The sequence below is a fragment of the Nomascus leucogenys genome, chromosome 9 (assembly GCF_006542625.1).
Source record: "Nomascus leucogenys isolate Asia chromosome 9, Asia_NLE_v1, whole genome shotgun sequence".
NCBI lineage: Eukaryota > Metazoa > Chordata > Mammalia > Primates > Hylobatidae > Nomascus > Nomascus leucogenys.
In genome coordinates, this window is record NC_044389.1 from 70,922,301 (window position 1) to 70,929,900 (window position 7,600).

Here is a 7,600-nt window from a genome sequence, read left to right on the forward strand (position 1 = left end):
GGGAGTGGTGGCTCATGCCTATAATCCTAGCACTTTGGGAGGTGGAGGCAGGTGGATCATCTGAGACCAGCCTGGCCAACCTGTTGAAACTCCGTCTCTACTAAAAATACAAAAATGAACTAGGCACAGTGGCACCCGCTTGTAATCCCAGCTTACTCAGGAGGCTGAAGAAGGAGAATCGCTTGAACCAAGGAGGCAAAGGTTGCAGTGAGCCGAGTCATGCCACTGCACTCTAGCCTAGGAGACAGAGCAAGATTCTGTCTCAGGGAAAAAAAAAAATTAATTAATTAATTTAATTAATAAGTAAAGTATAGACTTGTGGTTTTTCAATCATGCAAAAAATGTAGCTTCAGATCCCAAACAACTTAAGATCTGGCCAGTGGCTACAAATTCTTACAGGAGGCTTTATTTCTTCTTTTTTTAAACTTCCATTCATAGCTCAGCCCAAGATGGGTGTTTTCTCTATTTTGCAGGATGGGTTTTTTTTCTGGCTTGCCCATTCTGAGCTCCAGACAGTATGCATGAAGATAAGCTTTCATTCTGTGTGGATTCAGGGCTTTGTCCCCTGTCTTCTCTGTGTAGCGAACTTTTTAGGTCATAAATAGCACTATGTAGGGCTCAAGGCACACAGGGACTTCGAAGGGTAGCTTAATTGCCTGGTCTCTGCTCTTGTTCCATTACTGATCTTAGCGGACTCATCTAAACATTGAAAAGCAGTTTTTAGCACATGATCAAGTGTTTTTCATTATTATGTAGGTCAAGTAGTTTCAGGATTTCTAACACTGCAATATTGCTAAAAATGGAGGTCATCATACTCACTTTTTCTTGTTATTATGGAAATTTTGAAACATTTCCAAAGTAGAAAGTATAGTATGACAAACCCCTATGTATCAATCATCAACTAGTGGCCAATCTTTGTTTCACTGATACCTGCCTTTTTTCCCTCTTTCCCACAGATTATTTTGAAACAAATTTCAGAAAGCAAACTATTACACAATTGATTTACTTAAGAAATGGGCCGGGCGCGGTGGCTCACGCTTGTAATCCCAGCACTTTGGGAGGCCGAGGTGGGCGGATCACGAGGTCAGGAGATCGAGACCATGGTGAAACCCCGTCTCTACTAAAAATACAAAAAATTAGCAGGGCGTGGTGGCAGGCGCCTGTAGTCCCAGCTACTCGGAGAGGCTGACGCAGGAGAATGGCGTGAACCCGGGAGGCGGAGCTTGCAGTGAGCCGAGATTGCGCCACTGCACTCCAGCCTGGGTGACAGAGCGAGACTCCGTCTCAAAAAAAAAAAAAAAAAAAAAAAATGAATGGCCGGGCTCAGTGGTTCACGCCTGTAATCCCAGCACTTTGGGAGGCCGAGGTGGGCGGATCACGAGGTCAGGAGATAGAGACCATTCTGGCTAACATGGTGAAACCCTGTCTCTACTAAAAATACAAAAAAAATTAGCTGGCATGGTTGCAGGCGCCTGTAGTCCCAGCTACTCGGGAGGCTGAGGAAGGAGAATGGTGTAAACCCGGGAGGCGGAGCTTGTAGTGAGCCGAGATTGCGCCACTGCACTCCAGCCTGGGTGACAGAGCGAGACTCCATCTCAAACAAACAAAAAAAGAAGAATATTACCCTTGTGGATATTTAATAATCAAACTCCCAAAGATAAAGGATCCTAAAAGCAGCAAGAGAAAGGAAATAAGTAACATATAATGGAGCTCTAATATTCCTGGCAGCAGACTTTTCAGTGGAAATCTACAGGCCAGGAGAGAGTGACATGACATTTTAAAGTGCTAAAGGAAAAAAACTTGGATCCTAGGATGGTATGTCTGGAGAAAATACCCTTCAAACATGGAAAAATAAAGACTTCCCCAGATAAACAAAAGCTGAGGAATTTTATCAACACCAGGCCTATCCTACAGGAAAAGATAAAGGGAGTACTGCAATCTGAAAGAAAAAAAGGTTGGCCAGGTGCAGTGGCTCATGCCTATAATCCCAGCACATGGGAGGCCAAGGTAGGAGAATTGTGTGGGCCCAGGAGTTCAAGACCAGCCTGGAAAATATAATGAGACCTTGCCTCTACAAAAAAAATTTTTAAATTTTAAAATTTTTTTATGGAAATGGTGGTGTGCACCTGTAGTAGCAGCTAGTTACTCAGGAGGCTGAGGTGGGGGGCTCACTTTAGCCCAGAAGGTATAGGTTGCAGTGAGCCGAGATCATGCCACTGCACCCTAACCTAGCTAACAGAGTGAGACCCTGTCTCAAAATAAAAAGTATAATAAAAAGGAAAAAAAGAAAAGAATGTTAATGAGCAATAAGGAATCACCTGAAAGTACAAAACTTACTAGTAATAATAAGTACACAGAAAACCATAGAATATTATAACACCATAATTGCAAAGTGTAAACTACTCATATTTTGAGTAGAATGACTAAAAGATAAAACAATGAAAATAACTACAACAACTTTTCAAGACATAAAAAGTGCAATAAGATATAAATAGAAAAAAACAAAAAGCTAAAAAGTGAGGGGATAAAGTTAAGTGTAGCATTTTTATTAGTTTTCTCTTTGCTTGTTAGTTTGTTTATGCAATCAGTGTTGTCATGAGTTTAAAAGAATGGGCTATAAGATATTATTTGAAGCTGGGCATGGTGACTCATGTATGTAATTCCAGCACTTTGGGAGGCTGAGGCAGAAGGATTGCTTGAGCCCAGGAGTTCAAGATCAGCCTAAGCAACAGAGGGAGACCCCATACCTACAAAAAATAAAAGAAATAGCCTGGTGTGCTGGTGCACATCTGTGCTCCCAGCTAATCAGAAGGCTGAGGTAAGAGGTTGGAGTTGCAGGTAGCTGTGATTACACCACTGCACTACAGCCTGGGTGACAGAGTGAGACCCTGTGTCAAAATGTATATATTATTTGCAAGCCTCATAGTAACCTCAAATCAAAAAAGATACAACAGATACACAAAAACTAAAAAGAAATTAAAACATACTGCCAGAGAAAATCACTTTCACTAAAGAAAGGAAGAAAGATAAGAAAAAAACAACAACCACCATAAAACAAATAACAAAATGGCAGGACTAAGTCCTTACTTATCAATAATAACATTGAATGTAAATGGACCAAATTCTCCAATAAAAAGATATAGAGTCATCAAATGGATTAAAAAAACAAAACTCAATGATCTGTTGACTGCAAGAAACACTTCACCTATAAAGACAAACATAAACTGAAAATAAAGAAATGGAAAAAGACACTCCATACCAATAAAAACCTAAAAAGAGAAGATATAGCTATATATATGTAAGACAAAAAATTCGAAAAGACCATTATATAATGATAAAGGGGTCAATTCAGCAAGAAGATATAACAATTGTAAACATGTATGTACCCAACACTGCAGCACCCAAATATATAAAACAGATATTATTAAAGCTAAAGAGAGAAATACACTCCAATATGATAATAGCTGGAGACTTCAACACCCCACTCTCAGCATTGGGCAGATCTTCCAGACAGAAATCAACAAAGAAAAATTGAACTTAATCTGCACAATAAGCCAAATGAAACTAATAGATATTTACAGAACATTTATCCAACAGCTACAGAATACACATTCTTCTCCTCAGCCATGGATCTTTCTCAAGGATAAACCATATGTTAGGCCACAAAGCAAGTCTTTAAAAATTCAAAAAAAAAAAAAAATCACAATTACCTCAAGTATCTTCTCTGACCAAAATGGAATAAAACTAGAAATCAACAACAAGAGGAATTTTGGAAACTATACAAATACATGGAAATTAAACAACATGCTCCTGAATGACTAGCGGGTCAATGAAGAAACTAATAAGAAAATTAAAAATTTTCTTGAAACAAATGATAATGGAAATACAGCATAGCAAAACCTATGGGATACAGCAAAAGGAGTACTAAGAGGGAAGTTTATATATGCACCTACACAAAAAGGTAGGAAAACAGCCAGGTGTGGTGGCTCACGCCTGTAATCCTAGCACTTTGGGAGGCCGAAGCGGCAGATCATGAGGTCAGGAGATTGAGATCATCCTGGCTAACACAGTGAAGCCCTGTCTCTACTAAAAATACAAAAAATTAGCTGGGCATGGCGGCGGGCACCTGTAGTCCCAGCTACTCAAGAGGCTGAGGTAGGAGAATCACTTGAACCCAGGAGGCGGAGGTTGCAGTGCTCCAAGATCGCACCATTGCACTCCAGCCTGGGTGACAGAGTGAGACTCCATCTCAAAAAAAAAAAAAAAAGTAGAAAAACTTCAAATAAACAACCAAACTATGCATCTTAAAGAATTAGGAGAGGAAGGGCAAACCAAACCCAAAACTGGCAGAAGAAGAGAAATTATGAAGATCAGAGTGAAATAAATGAAACTGAAACAAAGAAAACAATCAATGAAACCGAAAGTTGGTTTTTGAAAAGTTAAACAAAATTGACAAACCTTTAGCCAGATTAATGAAGAAAAAAAAAGAAACAAATAAATAAAATCAGAGATGAGAAAGGAGACACAACAACTGATACTGCAGAAATTCAAAAGATCGTTAGAGTCACTATAAGCAACCATATGAGAATAAATTGGAGAACCTAGAAGAAATAAATTCCTGGATACACACACCAACTAAGAATGAACCATAATGAAATCCAAAATGTGAACAGAATAATAACAAGTAACAAGACTGAAGCCACAATAAAAAGTCTCCTAGCAAAGAAAAGCTCAGAACCCAATGACTTCACTGCTGAATTCTAGCAAACATTTAAGGGAAAAATGCCAATTCTACCAAAACTATTCCAAAAAATAGAGGAAGGGGGAATAATTCCAAACTCATCCTATGAGGCCAGTGTTACCTTGATGCCAAAACCAGACAAAGACACATCAAAAACAAACAAACAAACAAACAAAAAACTACAAGTCAGTATCCTTGATGAATATTGATGAAAAAATCCTTAACAAAATACTAGCAAATCAAATTCAACAATACATTGAAAACATCATTTATCATGACCAAATAGGGTTTATCCCAGTGATGCAAAGATAGTTCAACATATACAAATCCATCAATGTCATACATCAATATCAACAGAATGAAGGACAAAGACATGATTATTACAACTGACGCTGAAAAAGCATTTGCTAACATTCAACATCCCTTCATGATAAAAACCTCCAAAACACTGGGTATAGAAAGAATATTCCTCAACATAATAAAAGCCATATACAACAGACCCACAGCTAGTATCATACTGAGTGGGGAGAAATTGGAAGCCTTTTCTGTAAGATCTAGAACAAAACAAGGATGCCCACTTTCACCACTGTTATTCAACATAGTACTGGAAGTCCTATTTAGAGCAATCAGATAAGAGAAAAAAATAAAGGGCATCCAAACTGAAAAGGAGGAAGTCAAATTATCTTTGTTGGCAGATGATATGATCTCACATTTGGAAAAACTAAAGACTCCAGCAAAAAACTATTAGAACTGACAAATTCAGTAAAGTTGCAGGATACAAAATCAACATACAAAAAATCAGTAACATTTCTATATGTCAGTAGCAAACAATCTAAAAAATCAAGAAAGTAATCCCATTTACAATAGCAACAAATAAAATAAAACACCTAGGAATTAACTTAATCAAAGGAGTAAAATATCTTTACAATGAAAGTGACAAAATAGCAATGAAAGAAATTGAAGAGGACACCAAAAATGGAAAGATATTCCATGTTCATAGATTGGAAGAATCATTGTTGTTAAAATGTCACATTAGCCAAAGAAATCTACAGATTCAATGCAATCCCCATCAAAATACCAATGGCATTCGTCATAAGAATAGAAAAACAAATTCTAAACTTTATATGGAACCTCAAAATACCTGCAATAGGCAAAGCCATCCTGAGCAAAAAGAATAAAACTAGAAAAAACACATTACCTGACATCAAATTATAGTACAAAGCTATAATAACCAAAATGGCAAGGTAGTGACATAAAAACACATAGACCAATGGAACAGAATAGAGAAACCAGAAACAATTCCATACATCCACAGTGAATTCATTTTTGACAAAGGTCCCAAGAACATACACTGAGAAAAGAATATTTCTTCAATAAGTGATGCTGGGAAAACTGGGTATCTATATTCAGAAGAATGAATCTAGACCCCTATCTCTTACCATATACAAATATCAAATCAAAATGGATTAAAAATTTAAATATAAGACCTCATGGATGGGAGTGGTGGCTCACGCCTGTAATCCCTACACTTTGGGAGGTCAAGGCGGGCGGATCACCTGAGGTCAGGAGTTTGATACCAGCCTGGCCAACATGATGAAACCCTATCTCTGCTAAAAATACAAAACATTAGCTGGGTGTGGTTGTGGGCACCTGTAATCCCAGCTACTCGTGAGGCTGAGGGAGGAGAATTGCTTGAACTCAGGAGGCAGAGGCTGCAGTGAGCTGAGATCGTGCCACTGCACTCCAGCCTGGGCAACAAGAGTGAAACTCTGTCAAAACAGAACAAAACTCAAACTATGAATCTACTAATAGAACACATTGAGGAAGATCTCCAGGATATTGAACTGGACGACAGTTTTTTTTTGAGTAATACCCCATGAGCACAGGCAACTAAAGCAAAAATGGATAAATGGGATCACATCAAGTTAAAAACTTCTGCACAGCTAAGAAAATAATCAACAAAGTGAGGAGACAAACCACAGAACCATATTAATGGGAGAAAATATTTGTAAACTACCCATCTGACAAGGGATTAATAACCAGAATGTATAAGGAACTGAAAAAAACTCTATAAAAAACTAATAATCCAATTTATAAATGGCCAAAATATCTGAACAGACATTTCTCAAAAGAAGACACACGAATGGCAAACAAGTAAATGAAAAGATACTCATTATCATTAATCAGAGAAATGCAAATCAAAACTATCATGAGATATCATCTCATCCCAGTTAAAACAGTCTTTATCCAAAAGACAGGTAATAACAAATGCTGTCAAGAATGTGGAGGGAGAAAAGGGAACCCTTGTGCACTGTTGGTGGGAATATATATTAGTCCAACCACTATGGAGAATAGTTTGGAGGTTTCTCAAAAAACTAAAAATAGAACTTACATATGATCCAGGAATCCCACTGCTTGGTATATACCCCCAAAAAAGGAAATAAGTATGACCCAGAGATATCTGCACTCCCATGTTTATATTACAGCACTATTCAGAATAACCAAGATTTAGAAACAGCCTAAGTGTCCATCAGCAGATGAATGGATAAAGAAAATGTGGTACTTACACACAACAGAATACTTTTCAGCCCCAAAAATTTAGATCCTGGCATCTGCAACAATATAAATGGAATTGAAGGTCATTATGTCAAGTGAAATAAGCCAGGCATAGAAAGACAAACTTCCCATGTTCTCACTTGTTTGCATGAGCTAAAAAATCAAAACAAGTAAACTCATGGAGACAGAGTAGAATGGTGGTTAGGGGCCAGGCGCAGTGGCTTATGCCTGTAACCCCAACACTTTGGGAGGTTGATGTGGGAGAATCTCTTTAGTCTGTTTGAGACCAGCCTGGGCAACATA

At 38.0% G+C, this 7,600-nt stretch overlaps 1 protein-coding gene across 1 annotated transcript in view; it reads right to left on the reverse strand.

The window, feature by feature from the left end:
- ABCG2 (ATP binding cassette subfamily G member 2 (Junior blood group)) overlaps positions 1-7,339 on the reverse strand; it is a 93,446-nt gene extending 86,107 nt beyond the window's left edge. Inside the window, exon 1 of the mRNA XM_030819114.1 lies at positions 7,309-7,339. The gene's annotated coding sequence lies outside the window, so the exon portion shown is untranslated. The remainder of the gene's footprint in view (positions 1-7,308) is intronic.
- Between the last annotated feature and the right edge of the window lie 261 nt (positions 7,340-7,600).